Consider the following 12,893-nt stretch of genomic DNA (forward strand, 5'->3'; position numbering starts at 1 on the left):
GTAAGCGTTAGTAAGAATACCACTACTACTCTTGCGGGTATTCTTCTATGCAGTGACATACATAACTATGTATGCACCCCAAAATTGGATGTTGTTGTTGATAGGCAGGTTGGACCTTACTTACTTACAGTCTTACACCTCAGTCACAGAACTCAGAGGAACCCACAATTCAATGAACGACAACCTATATGGGCTTAGTCATTGGTCAATTATTCAATTACCCCTTTCCTGAACCCCAATATGAAGATGCCAAATGCTTTTTTTATTACACAATCCATAACCTAAGTAACCCCCTTTTTCTCACTCTCTCGTGTAAGTCTACAAGACAACAGACACTGAAAATATACTCCCGAGTCAATGTGGTACTTCAAAACCTTTATTTTGTTAGAAGTAACTAAGTAAGTAACATCAATGTTTTTAAGTTGTTCTGTCAAATACGTCAAGGGCAGGGCCACCAGAAGAAATCCAGAGTTAAAAAAGGCTCAATAAAAAGTATCCTACATTTGTACAGCTACCAGTGCACGATAGGGAAATGTGGGAAATGTCCGAGACCCCTCACCATTGAACGTATACTGGTTGCATATGCCTCTTGTTGGTAAGCTCTGCAAATCTTTGCTTCGTAGAAGTAAATCTTCTCATCTGCCGAAAGATAATGACAAAAGTGGTGCACGTTAGACAGTATGAAAACATTACATACATTTATTCAACTTTTTAGCTGTCATGCAAAAAAGAAGGTGTAACCTGAGGCTGTAAGGAAACTGGACTCCACAATCCACATTCAAAAAGTAAATACGGGCCTCTATTTTCCAAACTCTTCAGGTGTATGCTTTGAACTATCATGTGGCCTCAAAGGCATCTCCTCGTACTGCGCAACAAGCTGTGAGGTAGCATGCGCAAAACTGTAGACATGTCATTGATGTACAAAGTAAACTGGTTAGGTTACATGGTTCAGTCTAACTTTCCAAGGACTAGAGTACCAGTATAGAATAGATGAGATGAGCTTGGGTACCATACCATACCAAATAAATGCTGATATGTGTAGTGTGTTACTTACTCTGCTGTACTAGGCAATGTGGACTACTAGTGATTACGTTGTACTTAACTGTTTTGCAGAACTCCGTTCTTGGTGAACAAGTACAATGGGGGCTGTGCATCCATCTAAAAAGGTGTACTTAATTACTTATTTTTATTTTTGCAGAACCGGTACCATCCACCAGTGCCGACGGGGGCAGCGGCGCTGCAACGCCGTCAGCAGAGGCGATCCCGGAGGGGAATGGAGGACCACCACAGGCACCTACAGCAGCACCGGCAGCAGCGGGGGAGGAGACAACAACGGTGGGCGATGGTAAGTTACATTCAATAGTGATCCGCATTACTTGGTGGGTGGGGAAAACTTCCTCACTGTACTCTGATATTTATAGTGAACTTGAAGTTCTACTGGACAATATATGACGCCACTGTTCTCATTACCAAGCTTAGCAAAAGCATTACCACCGGCCAGAATTGATAAAATTAGTTATACATGCCTCTTCTATGTGACTACAACTCAGCTGTGAAAGGTTGGTGGCAGACTAAAAAAGTCTTATCCACAACATTACATGACCGCGATGGATTAACATGAGATTGATTTTAACTAAAGTATGATGAAAGTTGCAAGGAAAAAGCTCTAATCATATAATATAGAAGGATACTTTGGAATCAGCAATGCAGGTGTTTGAGAGCAGTTGGATGCGTGGGTTGTTGTGGAAGCATAGAAAGTGGAAAACACAGCTGCCTGCGTGGGTGGGAGACACATCCAATATTGGTGGTTAGTGGATAGTGGATACTAGTGTTGGCAGCGGTGTTTTGGTTAAACACAAAGGCAAGGGAAGGAGGGGACCACTGGATGCATTCTGGGTCGTTGCTGGCGAAACACAAACCACCTAACGTTTGTTGGCGATATAAAGAATGATAGTCTCTAGAGTAGACATTTATTAGTACTAGCTGGCCACTGTTAATTTAATGTTAGTTTGAGACTGTCACTTTTCCCGGAAGCACAGAGTATATGATATAAAAGAACGAGATATGAAAAAGACAGGTGTTCGTATGTGACCGTTCAAGTACACCCATACTATGTTACTAGGGCAGGCATAATGCCGTGCCAAAAAGGCAGACAAATGAAGTATATAAGGCGTAGAATAGAATGTTCAAGATAGATAAAACAACATTTTAGGTACTCAACTTGCTTGCTATTGCTACTGTACTGTGCCGCCCACTATGTGTTGGATCCATTTTGCGTTCTTTATTTGCTGGGATTTTTGATTACAACAATTCTGTCTCTTTCTTTATAGTTACTCCTTCTAAACCAACCAGGAAGGAGCTGGCAGTCCGGGCCCGTCAGCGGAAACTGCAGGCCATCGTTGAGGCCTACCGCCGGCTGGTGGCTCAGGCCGAGGAGGAGGAGGAGGAGGCGGCGGCAGCAGCTGCTGCCTCTTCCAATGCCCCGGCCCCCAAGCCTGCAGGAGTACGTCGGCGTGCTCAGGCAGCCGCCCGCCGCCAGATTTTCCCTGCATCGTCCACCCCCCCACAACAACATGGCTGCCAATGTAGGTGCCGCCACTTCCAGCGAAAAATTCTCCTCCGGGTAGCCAGGCTGGAGGCTCAAAGCAGTCAGACTAAAAAACAGATAGAGGAGCGTGTCAAGATCCTGGTGGATCAACACTTAAAAGCCCGCCGGCTATGAGATGGACCCTGTTTGCCCCTTTTTCAATCCTTTTGTTGGTGGGTGGGAATTGGGTGTTGGGTTTTTACTTTTTTTTTACATGACATTGAGCGTGGGAATTTGGTTGGGGTTAGGGGAGGCGGGTAGGGGGACAGCTTGGTGTAGGATTTATATATATTTTATTTTTGTATCATCTTTAGTTATATATATATTACATTATGTTACAATAAACGAGACAAAGTTATTGTAAAAAGAAAACATTTGAAGTTCATTTGCGTTTCTTGTGGGGTTGGAGGGGGGAGTGTTTCACCAAATAATGTACGTTGTGCAACCTCGCAAGGTTTAATTTGGCCATGCAGGTCGGCGGACAGTGCTTTTTAATAATAAAATATATTGCCCACATCTTTAACATGCAAACAGATAGATGCAGTAAACCCTCACCGAGTTATATTGGTAGTATTAGAAGAACGACCAGTCTGTCTTGCGTTATACCTCACTGCAAACTTATCTTACCTGTGATTGCTGATGAGATGATGATGATTTATCATGAAGTGTGGCACTGCAAGGGCTGCATTTGATTTCCAAGACAATGGCGAAGAATCTGTGGTTCAGAATCAGAACTTCTGTGATAGTAGACAGACCCTGCCAGTAGCGACAAAAAGAAAGAGACAGTCATTCGCGTGACAGACAATGTGGGGGTAGTATAAGTAAGTACAGTACATTGCATGGGTGACCCAATATTGCAACTGCTAAACTGAAACAAAACAATGGTTTTGGGGACTGGAAACAAAGTGCAAGAGAAGATAAGAAGTTCAACGTTACTTGTAGTACTCACGGCAACGTCAAACTTTTCTAAATCATAAATGCTTTACACTTTAAACCCAAAAAATAAATTACGCCAATTCATTAGATGCATTCGTTGTTTGATGTTAAATGGTAAATTATTTGGCGTTATACACAGAGCTTGAGTTGGGAAGCCGCAGAAGATCCTGGCCATGCCTTGTTGACATTTCACTATTGTTGCTTTGACCACATCTGCCCCAGCAAGCGCGTGATCAAATTGTTGGTGTATATTTAATGTAAGAAACATCACACCTCAATGTAACCACGCAGCCCGGGGGAAGAGGGTTAGGGATTGTTTAATGGATGGGTACGGGGGTTTTGGGAAAGGTTTGAGAAAGAAAAACAGTACGCATGGAGATTGGAGACAACAAAAGCAAAACAATGAAGACGATGATTTATGATGTTGATCAGCTAGCTAATGATTGTAAGCAATGGACGTAAGAAAAGGACACGCTGAATATGATTCTTGGTTTCCCGCAATCCAATTGCTTGATGATGAGGATCTGTGGTAAGGATGAGAGTTGATGCTCATACTATAAAGCAGTGGGTGAACCGTGAAAGATGTCCAGCCTGAAAAAGAAAAGGCAAATACAAAAGAATGTGAATGACCTAAACAAATTGTAATACAGTGAAGATAAAAAAACAATACAAAACAAGAGGAGTAGTCGTATGAGAGGACTTTCAGACTGAGGCGGCTTGGATACAATTTGTATAAGTCTACTAGTTGCATATCATTTTTAATGTAGAAGTACAAAAAAAGACAGGAGCAAGCACACAACAACAGGCCCACGACGACACAGGTTTGGGCGTTATACAAACTGCATTTCCCTAAAAATTTCAGACCCACAGAAAGGTGAATGAAATTGAAAAAGCAACCTAGCATTTACAAAATTAATCAACAAAATCAATGCGTCATTCTCAGTCATCAATCATACCACTATTGTACTCTACCACAGCACTGTGCACAAACATGTAGTAGCCTGGGTCTACTGTGCTGTGACTCTTATTTGTATTTTATTTATTACCTTGTATTCCACTCCAAGAAACATCGTGCATCAATCAGCTCAGATCCAACCGCCGGACAGCAAAGATAAATTAAGTCCTGACTGCATCTGTAGTAGTAGGAACACAAGTGCGTAAATAATTTCTATTATTAGTAAATAACATGGAAGAATTGGCTATCACGTGAGTCTGAACTGAAGTTACTAATATACTTCAACTCCATGCACATTAGCTCAGAGTCAGCCAAAAAATACATCCCATGCAATGCATGGCATTCATTTTTATACCTGTTTTGCTCTTCTTCTCTTTCACTGTCAGAAGATTGATCACAGATGCTGCCGAGCCTTTGTAATGCGAGTCATCATCACAACAAGTTGACTTCAGTTGTGGATGCCTGCTCAAGTTTCTTTTGACACAGAAGAGTCGTCTCTGAATGCCTGCAGACAGAGGTGGTAGCCTTAACAGTAAGACTCAGCAAGGCAGTTATTATGAGTTGCAGATTTCAAATGAAATAGAGGATGGCTGTAGTCATGTACGGTTCACTTATTATGGAGGGACTGTTAGAGGCTACATTATTGTTATTGTACTATACTCCATCTACAACATCAAATGTATGGCTGCCAAGATGGAATTGTATTGACTTGAGTGGGAGTCAAGAAGATGCAGCAAGACTCTGAGGAGTGCAGTCAACATGGAACATAAATGCACAGGCGTGCAACTCCAGGAGGTAACTAAAAAAGATACAGCGAAAATAAAATGCACAGGTGTGCAACTCCAGTAGGTACATTAAAAGAATGAGTGGTGGGGATGGATTTGGTTGAGCTTTTTATTTTAAGATTAGCAGTTATGCACCAGAAAGTCATTTTTAATAAGAAAATAAATAACACAAATAAAAGAAGGGAAAAAGTCACAATTTAACAGCCTATTGGTCAGGGAAGAGGTGCTCGTCCTCAAACTCTGCGGGTCCGGACAGCAGTAGGTCATGTAACCCAGCAGTGATAAATTCTTCGGGCTCGCTTTCTTCATCCTGCTCTGATTCACGTACAGTATAGTCTGGTGGTATGAAGTGTTGATTCATTTTTATCATTGTCAGCCTCTCGACGCTTTTGGGGGAGAGACTGGTCCTTTTCGATGTCACAATGGCACCAGCAGCACTGAAAACCCGCTCAGAGGCGACACTGGCTACAGGACAAGCCAAATACTTTATCGCCAGCCTGCTCAGCACTGGCCACTGTCTCCTTCTTTCATACCAATAGACCAATGGGCTTTGCTCCATGAACACCTCTGTTGTGTCATCCAGATAGGCCTGAACCATCCGCTCAGTGTTCAATGGTGCTCGGCTTTGCTGCTCCTCTTTCCCCTTTGCAACAGCAACGGACTTACCCATTCCCTTCTGTAGAAAAAAAGCAGTTATGCTTTTGGTTGTGTCTGCTGAATCAGATCGTGCAGGTGCTGCTTTTGGTACTGTTGGTGCCTGCTGGGAAGCGGACGCACCGCTCTCATGCTGTGATGAACTTGCCAGAGTTGCCTCAGGAGGATGGCCTGGAGTACTTTGACTGTCCTGGGCTGGCACTGTCAGGCCTTTAAGTAACAGCCGTTCAGTTTCGAAATCATTAGCTTCCACAGCTATGGAACTTTTGTAATTGGCAACATCCCCATCTGAAAAAGGAATGACTGCGCTACTGCTGACAAACAATTTGTACCGTGGATCCAAGATTGTTGCAGTTATGTAATTTGGATCTGACACAATCATTTTAAGCCTTGCATTTACAGATAAGCGGTTGCGTAAGGCCTTGGCCAAGGTACATGCATCAACTTTTTCTTCGTCACCTTCGTATGCTTCACAGACCTCCTTCAGCTGTTGCTCGAGCATGTACAACAATGGGATGGCTTGGCCCATAGTACAGTCCTCCCTGCTAACTGCACGTGTGAACACCTCAAAAGGTTGTAGCATCTCTGTCAAGCATTTAATGATGTCCCACTGCCACATCTCAACGGTCAGGCTTTTAAGATTAACAGTAGGATCCACTAATCTTCTTGACATTACATAAGCATTCAGTGGTATGTACTGCTCAAAGAGACGCTCAAGCATGAAATAAGTCGAGTTCCAACGTGTTGGGACCTCCTGGATCAGTGCTTTGACTGGCAAATTATGCTCCCGCTGAATGACGCGTAGCAGCTTCCGCGCTTTGAAAGAATGGTTAAAATGCGTGCATATTCTTCTGCAGATGGTCAGTATGTTGCTGACTTGTTGTTCATGTTTCAGAAAGTCTTGCACGACTAAGTTAATGCAGTGTGCCAAACAGGGTACCCTGAAATACTGTCCATCTTTCATTGCCCTCACTACATTACTGCCATTGTCGGTGGCAACAAAACCAATCTTAAGGCCTCTTGGTTTCAGCCATTCAAAGACCTTGCTGTTAAAGTCAGACAAAATGTTGTCAGCAGTATGAGTTTTCTCCATACCAAACATGGCTACAGTTGCATGTTTGCGAGTGTCATTGAAAATCCCAGCAACATCAAGAAGGCCTGATGTTAACTTGTCTTTCACACCTGCAAAAGAGATCCAGTGTGCGGTGATGCACATGTAATCTGCTGTGGCTTCGCGACTGCTCCACATGTCGGTTGTCAGGTGGATACAATGGACAACACTCTGTTGTAAGGCTTTCCCAATCAATCCCAGCACGTCGTGGTGTAGTGCTGGAATAGCAACTCTTGCAAAATAGTAGCGACTGGGAACGTCCCATTTTGGGGCGAGTGTTGCCACTAATTGCCGAAATCCCACTGCCTCAACAAATGAAAATGGGAGAAGGTCCAGTGCCAACATTTTTGCAAGTTTCGCATTGTACAAACGTGCTGTTGGGTGGTTCCGCTCGTACTTTCCCTCCTGCCTAAACATGCCAGTAATGGTAAGCTGCTTGGTAATTCTGTCTGTTCTGCTAGACGGACCACCTTTCAACGCAGACTTTTCACTCCTTGCCCTTGGTGTCTCCGGCTGACTCTGGTGCCACTGAGAAGTTGCTGATGCTGAGGATTTGGACTGCACCACTCCAGTGCTGGCGACAGGGCTCATTGGTGTACCACTCCCAGATAGAAGGTCATCGTCTCCCTCTTCTTCCATGAGTGGACCTTGTAGTACTGTATCCTCCCCACCAACACCAGTGCTTACATCTTTTTGTAAGCTTGCAAGGTGGTTCTCCCATACAATTGTGTGTGTTTTTTTCATATGGGTCGTTGGGCCTCCAGTACCATAGTTTGTACCAATCTTACCACGACTAACGTGGGTGTGACAAATGGAGCATATAGCAATGTTCTCCTGATGTGGGTGAACCGTAAAAAAATCCCAGACTGGGGAGCTAAACTTTTGTCTCCTGCCATAGGAAGAGGAGGACCCACTTCCAATCCCGGATGAACTGGAGCCTTTTGGTTGCATTTCCCTATGTGACAGTTCAGTACTAGTACTGCCACTACCTCCTTCTGTTGAGGTGGCGCTTGCGCTGGATGTCGCACGCTGCCGGGCCTTCGCTGATGCAAAAATGGGAGCTGGTGTTACTTTGGGCGCTGAGTGTGTAGGAGTTACACGTGCTACCTGCTCATCACTAATCGCAGCCCTTCTAGATAGGGTGAAAATGCTGGTCTCTACATCCTCTGCACCAGGAATAACGCTTGTGATGATGACATTGTCAGTGTCAGACCCGTCTTTATCACCATCAGTATCCTGTTCACCTACATCGAACTCCGGAAGTTCAAGCCTTGACGGATCCTTCCTTTTTCCCAGCCTGGTCTTTTGATGCCTCTCCTTTGAATGCTCAGTTCTTCGTCGTGGATGATAATCCTTATCAAGGTCATCTGAAGGGATGCTATGCGAAGAACTCGATGCACTGCCACTAACCCTCCTTTCCTTTCGTAAATTTAAAGACAGTAGATCACCTCCAGAAGTGGCTTCCTCTTCTTCTTGCTCGGAATGAGGCTCTACTTCCTGAACTGCCCCGACATCGGGAGGAACAACTTCCACTATTGCGTGTGGAGACGGTGGTTGTTGTTCTTGAGGAAGTACTATAGCGTGCTGTGGTTCTTCAACAACTACTACTGTGGGATTTGGTTGTTGTTGTTGAACAACTATTGCGGGCGGTGGTTGTGGTTTTTCAACAACTATTGCGGGAAGTGGTTGTGGTTGTTGAACATCTACTGCTGGCGGCGGTTGGTCAGCACTTTCAGCTTGCATAGATTGTGTGCTACTTTGAGACAGCGATAAGTTAAGTTCAGGCTCAGTATCACTGCTTTGTAACACTAGGTCGGCTACCTCTTCGACCCTCATGTGCTTGGCCCTGGGTTGGTGGCTTGCCCCCGCTAATGCCGATGTGCTGGCTCCAGCTTGCACCATGGACACCACTGCTGCAGGCGTACGTTTTGGGGGCCCAAAAAAGGTTTGGGGGTCCATACCAGCCTTAAGTGACACTTCCTTTTTCTGTACCTTCTTCTCAGCAACTTTCTTGGTGGTGGAGGACCTGGTAACTGCTCTCTTAGGACCCATCTTCTTCTGATGTCAGCAGCACACAGCAGCACTCAGTAGCACAAATTGCAGAGATGTGTGGTCAGATGAGTCACACCCCACACGTGGCGTACAATTGAAGGACGTCCGTCTGGCAGTTGAACGGGCGATGGATGAAAACAGCCAGCACCTCCTCAGTCTTTTTCTGTGCACCTACAAGCAAAGAAGACAGAAAACGTCAGTCAAACAAGCAGTAAGCCAACAACACATGAACAATTGAAAGACACACAGGGCAATGTATAAAACACAAAAAAGAAGACTAATAGTACGAGCACCACAGCTCCCAGCTAGAAATAACCAATAATAAAGTCAAGCAGGCCTATCATATACCAACATGGACAGAAAAAGGAGGTTGCCTGCTACACATGAGTCATGACAGGTTAATGCAAGGAAAATCAAAATACACCATGGCTAAGAGTTTGTAAAACTTCACGGCAAAAACACATACAAGTCATAAAATTATTCCACACACAAAAAAGTTACCTACCCCCCTGCCCAGACAACCAACTTGGAAATGCAATGGCATACACACATGCCGTAATGATGGTAATTAAATAGACCAAATAGAAACAGCTACATAAAGCAGCCCCGCTCACTAGTAACTAACTACCACCTCTGGGAGTCTGTCCTACTATCAGATCAGACCAAAAGCAGGGAGGCCAATGATAAATGCACAAAGGAAGTACCTACAAAATGGCCGCCACCACATGGCCTGTCCAGGAAGACAAAACTACAACCAAAGAAGTAAATAACACAAAAAATGAGGACTTTTTGGTAGCACAGGGGACACATTAAACATTTTCGAGGAACTTTTATGCAACTCGGGACATATTGTTCGCGAGAATGCAAAATCGGCGTGTTCGGCAACGCGAATCGAGTAAAAAGTCGTTATCGCGTTCCCGAGCCAGTACATTGAGCGCGCGAAAAAGACAAAAAAGGTAAGGTCGCGTTCCCACACGGCGCGACGTTACCAAAACTACCCGAGCTGTATTCCTAGGGTTACCTAATGGCAGGGAGTGCCATAATAGCTACACACAAGCAACCAAAAAACTAAAAGTACCACCATTACAAAAAAATGTGAAGCAATCCAAAGCCATACACGGTGTAATTAAAGTTACACCACAAAAATAGTTGATTAACTTGAATGCACCTATGGCTTTGAGTGGTAGTACCTACAAAAGCCTTGGATGGCTATGGCAAAAGAAGAGGACCAGGGAAGGACACAGAAAATGGCCGCCTCCATAGGGCCAGGAGGACAGGGACACCCAAAGACAACATGGAAAGGGGATGCACCCAAAATGGCCTCCACCACATGGCAAAATCAGTCACAAAGGAAGCATACACAAAATGGCCGCCACCACATAGCCTGCCCACCAACAACAACATAGCAGAATCATCACAAAGGAAGTACACACAAAATGGCCCTCACCACTACATGAAAAGAAAGAGAGGACAGACAATAAATGCCTATGCCAAAGGGACAATGCTTTGCTTCACAAAATGAACACACCAGACACCACCCCCCAAATTGGTCACCCCAACCATAAACAAGAAATCATTACATAGAGGACAGAAAGGAACTGGGAGTGGCCCATGCTCCAGGAAGACAAAACTACAACCAAAGAAGTAAATAACACAAAAAATGAGGACTTTTTGGTAGCACAGGGGACACATTAAACATTTTCGAGGAACTTTTATGCAACTCGGGACATATTGTTCGCGAGAATGCAAAATCGGCGTGTTCGGCAACGCGAATCGAGTAAAAAGTCGTTATCGCGTTCCCGAGCCAGTACATTGAGAGCGCGAAAAAGACAAAAAAGGTAAGGTCGCGTTCCCACACGGCGCGACGTTACCAAAACTACCCGAGCTGTATTCCTAGGGTTACCTAATGGCAGGGAGTGCCATAATAGCTACACACAAGCAACCAAAAAACTAAAAGTACCACCATTACAAAAAAATGTGAAGCAATCCAAAGCCATACACGGTGTAATTAAAGTTACACCACAAAAATAGTTGATTAACTTGAATGCACCTATGGCTTTGAGTGGTAGTACCTACAAAAGCCTTGGATGGCTATGGCAAAAGAAGAGGACCAGGGAAGGACACAGAAAATGGCCGCCTCCATAGGGCCAGGAGGACAGGGACACCCAAAGACAACATGGAAAGGGGATGCACCCAAAATGGCCTCCACCACATGGCAAAATCAGTCACAAAGGAAGCATACACAAAATGGCCGCCACCACATAGCCTGCCCACCAACAACAACATAGCAGAATCATCACAAAGGAAGTACACACAAAATGGCCCTCACCACTACATGAAAAGAAAGAGAGGACAGACAATAAATGCCTATGCCAAAGGGACAATGCTTTGCTTCACAAAATGAACACACCAGACACCACCCCCCAAATTGGTCACCCCAACCATAAACAAGAAATCATTACATAGAGGACAGAAAGGAACTGGGAGTGGCCCATGCTCCAGGAAGACAAAACTACAACCAAAGAAGTAAATAACACAAAAAATGAGGACTTTTTGGTAGCACAGGGGACACATTAAACATTTTCGAGGAACTTTTATGCAACTCGGGACATATTGTTCGCGAGAATGCAAAATCGGCGTGTTCGGCAACGCGAATCGAGTAAAAAGTCGTTATCGCGTTCCCGAGCCAGTACATTGAGCGCGCGAAAAAGACAAAAAAGGTAAGGTCGCGTTCCCACACGGCGCGACGTTACCAAAACTACCCGAGCTGTATTCCTAGGGTTACCTAATGGCAGAAATTGACAGACACCCGAAACCTGACATACCCCACACATAAACATAAGATTTTCTAAATCAATCCAGTCCATCCATGATTTCCTAATTAGAGGTACACCAGAAAAACAGTTGATTACCTTTCATGACCCTATGACTAGTACCTCTGGCCTACTGGAAGAGTAGGCCACAAGTTTGGAGGCCTATGGCAAGACCAAAGTGGCTGGGAAACATAAAATGGCCGCCAACAACACATGGCCAGGCCAACCACAGAAAGTTATTACAATGAACTCAAACATGCCTACACACTAACTACATGGAGTACTAGGGTCAGCTATTGGCTTAAAAAAATAAAAAAACTTTTTCATTACACAAACAGAAATTCCACAGCAGACATTGCTATTGCATAATGATGACCATAATCCAATGCCAGCCATGATGTTTGTTTACAAACTTGAATAAAAATTTAAACACAGAATTATGATTTTACCCATGGGTACCTCTCTATGTAGCCTGGATGAAATTTAAAAAGAAATACAAGTTGGGACCTCATAAAAGTAGGCACCCATCAATAATTTAAATCAAGGAATGAATAATGTAGTTAAAACATTTTAAATCAAACAAACACAAGTCTACAACATCATACTCACTCATACATTACTGAACTTACTTGAAAAAGAGAATTCAAAATCCAAAAGTCCTCAGTAAGATTCAAAAAAAGCAGTAATGCAGCCAACACACACAGAAAGTGATCCTGCCAGCTCAAAATCCAAATGAAAGTGACCACCTCATGGACAAAGCACTGGGAGGAGCCTGGTGGACAGGAACAGGAAGTTGTAAACTCCAGAGCCCTTCCTCCTTAATATTCAAAAATACAGTAGAAACAGAAAGAGGACTCCTTCCCCCCAAAAAATACATCCAAAGGTACAACTTTGAGGGGTTTCTCACTTGTTTGCTAACCAAAATGGTAATTTATTATTATGGTTTAACTTTTAACATGCTCGCGAGTTATTCTGTGCAAGATTGCAGGTTCTGCGTGTT

The sequence above is a fragment of the Lissotriton vulgaris genome, chromosome 4_1 (genome assembly GCF_964263255.1).
Source record: "Lissotriton vulgaris chromosome 4_1, aLisVul1.2, whole genome shotgun sequence".
NCBI classification, from domain to species: Eukaryota; Metazoa; Chordata; class Amphibia; order Caudata; family Salamandridae; genus Lissotriton; species Lissotriton vulgaris.